This window comes from Ooceraea biroi, chromosome 14 (genome assembly GCF_003672135.1).
Source record: "Ooceraea biroi isolate clonal line C1 chromosome 14, Obir_v5.4, whole genome shotgun sequence".
NCBI classification, from domain to species: Eukaryota; Metazoa; Arthropoda; class Insecta; order Hymenoptera; family Formicidae; genus Ooceraea; species Ooceraea biroi.
This window is the reverse complement of record NC_039519.1, coordinates 796,728-809,226: the sequence shown is the minus strand read 5'-3', so window position 1 is coordinate 809,226 and position 12,499 is coordinate 796,728.

Genomic DNA, 12,499 nt, shown 5'->3' with positions numbered 1-12,499 from the left:
TTATTTGAAATACATTAATAACAATCGGTAACCAATAGATGACGTAAATGATCTTACATAATGCTGAATACTGATACTTCTTGGTACTTATGAAAACATTACGATTAGTAATGGGATTTTATTAATGTTATTATAGGATGTTTTCAATTATTTTTATTAAGGATAATAATGCATTAAATAAATTGATTCAAGTGAATATCGTATCAAGTGTTTGCAAAACTTTGTATATATATTTAATGCCATTTTTATTTATTAATAAAACAATTGAATGATATATAAAACGATAATGATATGTAATACAATTGAATGATTTTAATCAAAGTATTGACCGTTATTGTCAACTATCTTTTGCTACTTTTCGGACATTGATTAGTTTGATCTCACACCAATAAAATAAATCATGTTTTGAGGCAACTCATTCATCGATTTCATCCATGCATCCATTTTCGCAGTTTCCCAACATTTTGGAACCGTATTGGATGGTGTTGCATTGATTTGAAAGAATGAAGAATAACAATAAAAGAAAATAGATATTTTTTATAATATTTTTCCTTTTTTCAGTACTTCTATCTGTTGGCGTGATCAAAAATTCCTTACAGTGTTTTTACTAAAATTCAAATGCAATACTTTATATTAAGAATCATTACAAAGTCTTGCATTTGAATTTTGCAAAAAAGTCCACACGGACTTTACAATCAATAACACATTACTAATTTCTGTCTGTATAATATTACATAAGAATCTATTAATGAAATGAATTAGATGTATTATTTAACATCATTAAACTTTAGAATTATAATTGCAAATCTCTTTCCTCATAATGGGGAAGAACTTCAGTGCATTTGTATGTATATTACATGACCTAATTACTATTTCTTTTTTTCAACCTCTCATTGACAAATAATTTTGCATTTAATTGAATGTCGTCATTTCTTACTAAGTGCTGAAAAATTATACGTGTGTGTGTGCGCGCGTGCAAGAAAATTATTTTACTTATCGTTACCCATTAAATATTATCCATATATATGTATATGTATATGAATATTGATAAAGTAACCTATGATAAGTAAAATAATTTTCTTATGCTATATATTATAACATAATAATGTTTTAAATATCTATAAATAATATAATAGCGCATCAAATAATTCTAATAAATATCGCTCATAAAAAGTAATAAAATACATACACGTTCAACTTGCTCAGCTACTATTAAGATTTCAATGCAAGCAGTAATTGTTGTTGAAAATTTAAAAATATATTACATATTAGGTGTGTCATTTAATCTGATGCCCTTTTTTAAATAAACGATCTCTTTTGCTCCAACTTATTAATCAAACTGGTAAATTGTTGATAGTGATCTACTGTGATTGTTTCGCTGGGATTAGTACGAGTAGCTCCTAATAGTAGGAATAGTAGAGAATGCCTTTCATGTCCGATTAAAGACAGAATAATATCTGCGTGGTGTGAATGTTTGGCCTTACAGTCGATATTGTCGGTAGTCGATATATCTAGTCCATCTGTGATTTTCTACTCTTAGAATTATACAAAATTTTTAATTACTTCCGCATGTGCGCGTTATTTAATGCAGCAATTTCCTTTTTTTTCCTGGAAGAAACATGCTAAGGCGTTATTTTTTATTTATTTAACGCATGCGGAATTATTTATTTAACCTTGTCCTAAATTTTTCCAAGTCAATGCAGTCAAATGAGAATAGTATGATTGCAAAATGAGCTGTTTATGTATTTCCGCAAAGTTTCTAATCAATAGCTATCAATACTACTACAGTTCATCATTAAATATTCAAGATTATTTGAACGTTCACAATTTTTAAGATGAAAATTACCTTCACGAAATCCCTGATATCACATGTTTTATAAGTTATAGCAACATTATCAAGTGCAGAGCAAATCATTTTAATGGTTTCAGCAGCATTCTTCTTAAATTATATTATTATTGTTAATTATTAGTAATGTGCATATTGATAGTATGTTATTATAAGTCAAATTTGATAATATTTGTATATTTAGACAAATTTCTAGAACCATTTGTATTCAAAGTATGTTAAAGAAATAGAGCATGCATCAGTCAAATGTTATCTGTCTCAAGTCGGCTTGGTTACTCGATATGCAATATGTTATTTGTTCCAGTATGTTATAATACTTGTTACAATATTCAGGAAATTTATTATATCAGTAATGTTATAATTTCATTTATTTCCATGTAAATGTTGGCGGTTGTACGTCCTAAAGTCTATCCAGGCTGCCCTTACTCGTTTCGATTATTTTGATTATTATTTTATTTTGTTATTCAGTATCAGTAATGTCATACCAACAACATATTATCTTAACTTTAAAAACTTGAAAATGACAAATTTTTGAGTAATTAAACGCGATCATATTTCATAACTAGACATGCTTGGCGCGCGCAATTAATTAATTCTCCCGAATAACTGCTCGTATACAGGGTGTCCCGGGTTTTAACCGACAAACTGCGGGAGCATATTCTACTAGTGGAAATAAGAAAAAATTCTTATATCGAGTTTGCTTAGAAATGCTTTATTACAAAGTTATAAACCAATATTGAAAAGAAATATGAGATAAGTAACAACGGAATATAGTGTAGAATTTGCAAGGTCGAAGATGTTTATGTTACGTGTATTCACATGCATTCATGTTCACTATGTTGAAACGATTCAGTATGATTGTTACTTTCACAACAGTAGCTGTTAGATTTCAATCGTCGTGTCAACTAGCAATTACTATCAGAATGCCAAAAGTGTTTTCAAATGAGGAATACACCGATATTCATTTCGTGTACGGATTCTGTGACGGAAATGCACGAGCTGCCGTACGAGAGTATCGACGTAGATTTCCTAACAGGAGAGTACCAGATAGATTTAAAGCAACGAATTACTAATTCAGTCACTGAGATGCAACAAAATTGTCAGGAATGTCGTACTGTAACAAATTCTGTACTACGTCGGTGTCTAGCTTGTATCGATGTGCAAGGACAACATTTTGAAATGCGTCACTAAATCATTGCGTAGATAATTTTTATTTTTGTGAAAAATCCGTTGTTACTTATCTCATATTTCTTTTCAATATTGGTTTATAACTTTGTAATAAAGCATTTCTAAGCAAACTCGATATAAGAATTTTTTCTTATTTCCACTAGTAGAATATGCTCCCGCGGTTTGTCGGTTAAAACCCGGGACACCCTGTATATATATACATAATGATTAATTAATATGAATATTATAAACCAATATTGAAAAGAAATATGAGATAAGTAACAACGGAACATAGTGTAGAATTTGGAAGGTCGAAGATGTTTATGTTACGTGTATTCACATGCATTCATGTTCACTATGTTGAAACGATTCAGTATGATTGTTACTTTCACAACAGTAGCTGTTAGATTTCAATCGTCGTGTCAACTAGCAATTACTATCAGAATGCCAAAAGTGTTTTCAAATGAGGAATACACCGATATTCATTTCGTGTACGGATTCTGTGACGGAAATGCACGAGCTGCCGTACGAGAGTATCAACGTAGATTTCCTAACAGGAGAGTACCAGATAGATTTAAAGCAACGAATTACTAATTCAGTCACTGAGATGCAACAAAATTTTCAGGAATGTCGTACTGTAACAAATTCTGTACTACGTCGATGTCTAGCTTGTATCGATGTGCAAGGACAACATTTTGAAATGCGTCACTAAATCATTGCGTAGATAATTTTTATTTTTGTGAAAAATCCGTTGTTATCTTATATTTCTTTTCAATATTGGTTTATAACTTTGTAATAAAGCATTTCTAAGCAAACTCGATATAAGAATTTTTTCTTATTTCCACTAGTAGAATATGCTCCCGCGGTTTGTCGGTTAAAACCCGGGACACCCTGTATATATATACATAATGATTAATTAATATGAATATTATAAACCAATATTGAAAAGAAATATGAGATAAGTAACAACGGAACATAGTGTAGAATTTGGAAGGTCGAAGATGTTTATGTTACGTGTATTCACATGTATTCATGTTCACTATGTTGAAACGATTCAGTATGATTGTTACTTTCACAACAGTAGCTGTTAGATTTCAATCGTCGTGTCAACTAGCAATTACTATCAGAATGCCAAAAGTGTTTTCAAATGAGGAATACACCGATATTCATTTCGTGTACGGATTCTGTGACGGAAATGCACGAGCTGCCGTACGAGAGTATCAACGTAGATTTCCTAACAGGAGAGTACCAGATAGATTTAAAGCAACGAATTACTAATTCAGTCACTGAGATGCAACAAAATTTTCAGGAATGTCGTACTGTAACAAATTCTGTACTACGTCGATGTCTAGCTTGTATCGATGTGCAAGGACAACATTTTGAAATGCGTCACTAAATCATTGCGTAGATAATTTTTATTTTTGTGAAAAATCCGTTGTTATCTCATATTTCTTTTCAATATTGGTTTATAACTTTGTAATAAAGCATTTCTAAGCAAACGCGATATAAGAATTTTTTCTTATTTCTACTAGTAGAATATGCTCCCGCGGTTTGTCGGTTAAAACCCGGGACACCCTGTATATGTCGCGCGACATAGTTATTTGCCAATTTATATTTCTTGTCATAAAATCTCTTAAGATTCCGACAAATCTTTAGTTTTTGCGTTAAAAGATAAAATTGCATTAATACTTGATGCGATCTCTACTCACTTTCCCGCGTAATCACGTGATCCGCGGCAACTTCACTACGTACCACGTTCAACTCGTGCCGCGCGACTTACATATTGCACTGTGCACTTTACAATAAATTTTCGTAACTTTTTAACGCGTTGAGCTTGCGTTTTAATCATTGTAGCCGAAATTGCACGAGCGCGAATTTCGCGAACTCATTGTGATGTTTAGTGCGCTGATTGTATTCGATATTTTAAAGATATGAATCGCGAATAGGTGTGCGGTCGCGTTCCTAACCCCCAATACCGGATGCTTCGAAAAGCAGTTGTTGCGATTATACTACGTAATATCACATAATATGTGCGTGCGAATGTAACAATTACAAATTGTATAATTAAATTAACCTAACAATTGCATCAAAATGTATAATAATAGAAATATTACTGTTTCTAGATCCAACGGAGATTGCAGCAAATTCACCGAAGGATCCGGTTCAGACCAGGCAGCAGATCGGTTCGAAGGTAAGTCCATAAATCTTCTTGATTCTCTATTGTCGAGAAAACTCATATTTATTCATTAAGTTGACATAAGTGTAGTATCAAGAGACACGGTAGTGTCTCGCGCCAAGTATATGCGCAGCGAGACCGACCGTGTACTGTAACGCGAAGCGGCACTTTCGCAGACACTCACAAGTAAACCTACGGAAGTGTCACTCTCCGATTTTTCTGAAATTTGGATATGTTATAATACATGAAAAACTAAGGGACACGTGTTTTTTTTTAGCGGCGGAAAAACATATTTAGGGGGTGAAACGACCCCCCAAAATGGGGGGTAAAATGGAAAAATTGCGATATCTTTGAGACCAGTGAAGCGATTTTAATGATTTTTGGTATGAAAGTATCTTTCGATAGAAGACGAAAATCGGCCTAGGTATGTTGGAAGGGGAGTGAAAATTCAAAATCTTATTAAATACTCATGGTATAAAAGTGGGTATATAAAAGAAAAACCGTTGGAATTTGATAATCCCGTTGATTTCTGTTTTAAAAATTGTGAGACATCTTGCGGGTTCTGCAATGTGTGTGCAGTAATAAGATGTGCTTGGTGCAAAAAATCTTTGTGCATAATACATTTTTTTAACGAATATCATGTATGCAAAACTTTCAAAAAATGATTTAATTGTCAAATCAGCCATTTATAAAATAAAAGTAATAATAAAAAAATTAATGAAATAAAAACACAAAAAAATTAAAACGACAAAAAAAATAATAAAATTGAAATAACAAAAAAATCTTTCGTTACCTGTACATAAGCGTTCTAACAATGAATCGTGTTCTGACACACTTACAGAAAATAGTGAGATGCAAGGGGACTCACTCTAATCATTTTTCATTTCATTTTTTAGCTACATTGTTTAAACAATTTTGTTATAAACGATTAATATTTTTAACATGTTTAATTCACTTCACATAACTAACAATAAATGTCAAAAGTTGATTTTATTGTATTTTGAAAGTCGCATGTCGAGTTACTGTCTATTCAAGTAATTTTTCGAGTTTTCGTCCGCCATATTGGATCCGCCATATTGAATTTTGAAAATCTGATTTCAGATTCGGATTCAGCAACTTAAAAAACCAATATATTAAAAAGATCGAACAGTTAAAAAATATAGTTTCACAAGGTGTTTCATGCGCAATGCCAAACGAACGCGGCAATTTAGGAATTGTTTACCCCCCAAATATTTATATAAAACAAAACAAAAAAATACGTGTTCCTTAATTAGCTTTCCTCTTGAAGTTTTAATAGATTTTACTTCGATCAGATCAAAACTGATTTTTTGCAGCGAGAAATTGGTCACTTTAGGGGTAGTTCACCCCCTAATTTTCACTCCCCTTTCAACATACCTAGGCCGATTTTCGTCTTCTATCGAAAGATACTTTCATACCAAAAATCATTAAAATCGCTTCACTGGTCTCAAAGATATCGCAATTTTTCCACTTTACCCCCCATTTTGGGGGGTCGTTTCACCCCCTAAATATGTTTTTCCGCCGCTAAAAAAAATACGTGTCCCTTAGTTTTTCATGTATTATAACATCCAAATTTCAGAAAAATCGGAGAGTGACACTTCCGTAGGTTTACTTGTCAGATTATTAGATCTCAATAACCGCAGTTACGGGAACGGGAATGAACAGTACTACTTGATAAAATAAGGGAAAATTCGTCACTTGTTACAAAAATATATATATACATATATAGATGATAAAATAATGAGAATACAATAATAAGAATAATAAAATAATAACAATATATTACGGTGATACGCGATGTATATCATTATCTCGCAGATTCCTTTTTATCGCTATTTCGAATCGATTCGACTTTTTGTCCTCTTTCAATTCGTGATATTGTTGAAGAATAACCGTTAATATAAACGATCTCATCTTTTAATGCAACAACTAAAGACTTCTCGTCGAAATCTTAAGAGATTTTATGTCAAGAAATATAAATTGAAAAATAGCTATATCGCGCGACATTTATACGAGCAGTTATTCGTGAGAATTAATCGCGCGCACCAAGAATGTCTAGTTATGAAATATGGTCGTGTTTAATTACTCCAAAATTTGTCATTTTCAATTTTTTAAAGTTAAGATAATAAGTTGTTGGTATTTAATTTAAGATCTCTCCCTTTCTCTCTTTTCACTCGAGCAAAAGAAATGATTATGTATGCACTCTAGTGTGCTGAGTTCATCTCTCGCATTGTATTATATTAGTCAAATTAGTCCTAAAATTATATAATTTTAAATCACAACTTTCTTTAATAAAGATTATATTCATTATATACATACACACACATCAATATGTACTAATAGTTAATGTTGTCGATAATGTTGATCACGTCATTTTTTAATCCCATCTAAATGATAGCGCTTTTGAACCAAAGTTCGATAATTATTTCAATATGTTCTTACTAGTATAAAATAATTATTCTCTTTTATCATATAATTCTTTTACAAAATAATTACATGTGTATCTATATATGATAAGTTAGGTGTGTATCATGCAGAGTTACAAAGCATGACGTTTCCACATTTCCATCAGTAGATAATCAGAATGTAAAATTGTATATTTTTGTCTGTAGGTATTTTAATATGTTTACTTGAAAAGCAGAATATTAAAATTATCCTTGTCAATTTAATTTAAGCAAAGAAAAGAAATCGATAAATATTATTAAAAATCTGGAAATCATAGATTTCCGCAGTTTATAAATATATATTACAGATTAAGAAAACTTTTAATTTTATTTAAATTTAAAATATGTTATATTATTAAATAATTCCTCTCAAAAAATATAATTTATTATGACAATTTGCAGGTTGAAATTTTTGTTAATATGTATAATTAAAAATTTAACTTGTCTAAAAATTGTTTTCTGCGCCTCCTCGAAAAACAATATATATTCTTTTTTAATAAGAAATATGTGAGACAAATATTATCTATAGTTACTGACTTAAAAACTTATTTTGAAGACATATTTTCTTGTCCTTATAAGAATATATTATAAGAACGTTCTAAGAATACACCCAATTATTCTGAGAAAGTAAAACGATTTTCAACCATCAAATACTTTAATTTAATTAATAATTAAAAATAATGCTTTATTTAATTGGAGTTAAATTTGCAAAAGTTAGTTAAATTTGCTGATAAGACCAGTAAGAAACTCATGATATTTTGTAGAAAAATTTTGATATTGACCAATTTCGCTGTTATATTGAATAAGTGGATAAAAGGGATGTAAAAACCTGGTGATGATGTATTTGAATCTTGTTTGTAGACATTGCCTACCAGCAGAATCAGGAAAAGCAGAGTATAGGGGTTGATATATATCAGATGAAATATCTGTAGCTGACAAGCAGCATACTCTCCATTTAAAAGACATCGTTTACACGTAACATTACGGCAATAGCTTTATGTTTTATGGTCAGAAAATAACGTGAATTGGCGATATGTACCTTTTATTCACGTATTCTACAAATGATTTGAAGCAAATTTTTTTATGATAGAAATAACATACTATTGTCCAATTTATTACTGTTAAAATATTCCTTTTAAGGGTACTCAAACATTCCATCTTACTTAATAACAATTTTGAAAATCTCGAATTGTAAATTTCTCAAATTCAGCCTAAGTTTTAATTATTAAGTGTTTTTTATTATAAAGGGAATGTACGTTTTGTACATGTATGTATATATTTATTAGGCAGTTTGTTATTGGTAGGGCTTGCAAAGTAGAAGGAGCGCAAAGCGGCGCGCGGCGGAAAGATTGTGGGGTGGCTTCTTACCGCAATCACCTGCGGCTATTTTAAAGACACTTCCACTTTAATTATACCAAACCGCTCTCGCGATATTACGATATTATGATATTACGAAGCATAAGCCGGGTCCTGGAGATTTAGGGTCGCGGAAAGTTTAAACTGTGCACACCCCAAAAACCCATCCCAGTCTTCCCGTTACGATTTCTCCTCGACCGTTATCTAACTTCGACGATAGCGTTACTGCTGCTTTCGTTTTCCAGTATTCCTGGAAAATACCTACCTACCTCCCCTGAGTAAATATATAAGGTAGCATAAGACGTTACTACTGGGGCGATAACATGGAATATCTAACATAGCAATTCGCACAATCGTATTTCTCTATGATGATATTACACGTTGTGTTAAATAAAAAATATAAAAATATAGTTTTGTATGTAACTTTCATTTATTAAGTCTGTAGCTTAGTTTAAATTTAGTGCAAAGTAAATTATATATTGTAAAACTGTATCAGTTGCACGAAGGTAAATTATGTTAGATTATAATGAAATATTATTTTCTATTGTAATTATTTTAATTATTTACGATCTAATCTATGATTTATTGCAGTATAATTCATTTGTTATTACATTAAAAAACAAATCAAATAAGATTCTTCGTTAACATTTTTATATAAAACTTTCCTTCCTTAACAAGTTCATTAGTAATAATGTCACATCACATTTGTCACCATAAAGCATATACTACAAAATCGCACAGAACAATTTTTAATGAGAAAATAAAGTTTAAAGTTCAGGGGAGGTTTGTGGAGACGGTAGAGTGGATTCGGCGTGCATTAGGGGCCGCGCCTTCTCTCGAAAATTCGCGGGTGTAATCAGTAATCAAATTTATTAGTTTCTATTGTCTTGGGGGGCGAAATTCTTTTCCGATTTTATGGCGTGGAAAGACGATATAATAAGGAGAGAGCCGCCTCGAGCGAAGCTGCGAGTAACGAGGGAATAAGAATGGCTAGGCGGTCGAGGGTGGCTTCGGGGGTGGCTCGGTTCCTTAGTAGGAGGGGTAAGATTTACTGGACCCGCTAGTGGCCGCCAACTTTGCAAGGGACGCTTTCTCGAAAACATTAAAGCAATATAATGCGAGCACACGAGACTTAAATGGTCGAACTTAAATGATCGCTTTAAAAGATGATGTATAAACTTGCTTATCAAATTATTTAGACTTTGTTATATTATTTTTTTATTATTATATATGAATGAGGATATTAGGTAATAACCATTGAGATATCCTATTCTGCAATGGCTTATTTAAATTTTTACAGATTTGCACTAAATTATAGAGAGTGCACACTCTTTTTTACTCATAAAATATGTAAGGGAATATATGTTCCCCATATGGGAAGAAGGTGAAATCACGGAGGAGAATAACTCAAATTTTGCAGACTTATTAATTTCTGGAAATGCCGGAATCGCGAGCACATCAAAATCGATTGGCACCGGTGACAAGAAATCTGTTGACTCAGGAAGATGGTTGGTGGTTGTAATAAAAATAAATATTCCCGACGTATGCGAACCGAGCGGGACGAGCGGGAACGTAAAGTAGGAGTCGCGAGGGGAGAGAAAGTGGTGGAGGGCACAACGTCGCTTCTCGCTTGTATGCTCCATAACGATATATAAAGCCGACATATTTCCGAATAAATCGCTTTTTTCAAATCTCGTGCATAGAACAGCCGATAAACTCAACCTGGATAGGTGGGTCGTGGCGAGGAGGGTGTCCCGACACTCTAGAAAGCCAATGCCGTTTTCTGCTGTGCTGTTGCACGGATTTTTATTCGACCATCTCTGGGTATATTTATGGACGATCGTGCGTATGGTGTCGCACAGATTCGCGCGATGATGTATGCCCGTTTTTCGATTACGCCGCCTCTCCGCGGATTCCATAATCGGAGATATATGTAATCCGCATTTGTCCACAATGGAATTTCATTACTTTGAATTTATGGATAACGAAATATCCGTGTCATCCTTAGTATCAACCACCTGTATTGTCTTCAATGAAGAATAAGCAAAATAAGTAATTTTTCAAAGCATCTTCCGGATATCCTCACGAAAAATTACATAGAGTAGAGAATTATATACAGACCATAGAGTACACGAAACTAAAATTAAATTAAACTTGAACAGAGTACACAAGACTGAAATTAAAATTTAGGTCTTTATAAAAAAAGCTATAAAAATAAGTTGAGTTTTTAGCAATCAGTAACAATCTTAGTACTGTTCAAAAAATGTATTATTTTGCGATATAATATCACTAAAGCTCAAATATCACAAATATAAAACATAGAAGTTAAAGAATTGCATTTTTAATTTAATATTTAGGGAATTATAATTATATATATAGCACGTCGGAACTCAAGTTAAGACACGATATAAAAGCAAAAACACAAATCTTGGTCGGTCTCGCGCGGTTGCTTTCCAAGATCTCGGTAATGGACCCCGGATATACTCTTGGAGTGAGTGTTTCCTGGGTCTGAATAAGCTCTAATACCAACCGCTCACGATACAGACGCATTCGTTATTTAGCCATGTCAGTAGCTGCTCTGGAAGATGGTGTTCAGGTGCATCGACGTTCAATAAGAATAATGCACTAATTATGATATCCATGTCATTAACTGTTATTAATTCTTTAATTTCCCGCATTTAGACTTTTCATTAACTAAATTCAATTAAACCAATTTCCGAAAAAACAAAATGTATATAATATAATTTGTAAATTATTTTAATATTAACGATGATTCTTCAGGATATTAAAAGACAAAACTTTTCTACTTGTCGTATTGTTTGATATTCTAGTACAGTATCGATTTAATGCTTTACCGATAAATCGTGATTGTATTTCTGCTTTTCGAGCTCAGCAGGCTGTAATGGACCGCAACATCTTGTGGAGCAGTTCACACACCCCTCTAACTTTTTCATCCCTTCGTCATATTTGTCTCGATCTTTCAGTCAACGAAAGAGTAAAAACTCGGATTACGTGACCAACCAACAACCGTCGCGAGTTCTTTCTATTGAATTCTTTTGTGTGAATTTATTTCTTTCTGTATAAATATATAGAATGTCCCTGTTCAATCTTTTCTTAAACATATTTTTGTTAAATTAGTTTATTATAATAGTAAAATAACGTATATTATGTTATATTTGCGTAGCACAATTTTATTTAAATTTAGGTACCATAATTAAGTAACTTTTATATCTTGTATTTATAATACATTATTTTTGAAATATTAATAATCACAAATAACGAATCGAAAACAATTTAATTTTTATAAATGGAGTTATTATTATCAAATTTGAATAATTTACATCCATTTGACATATTTTTATGAAAATATGAGAAATACGGTGCTAGCAGTTGAAGCATTGTATTAAAATCAGTAAGTTGTGTCTTCCCCTCTCATAAGCTCTCCTTTGCCTCCCTCTTGATGAAAGGCATTAACACCGCGTTGTTTATGAG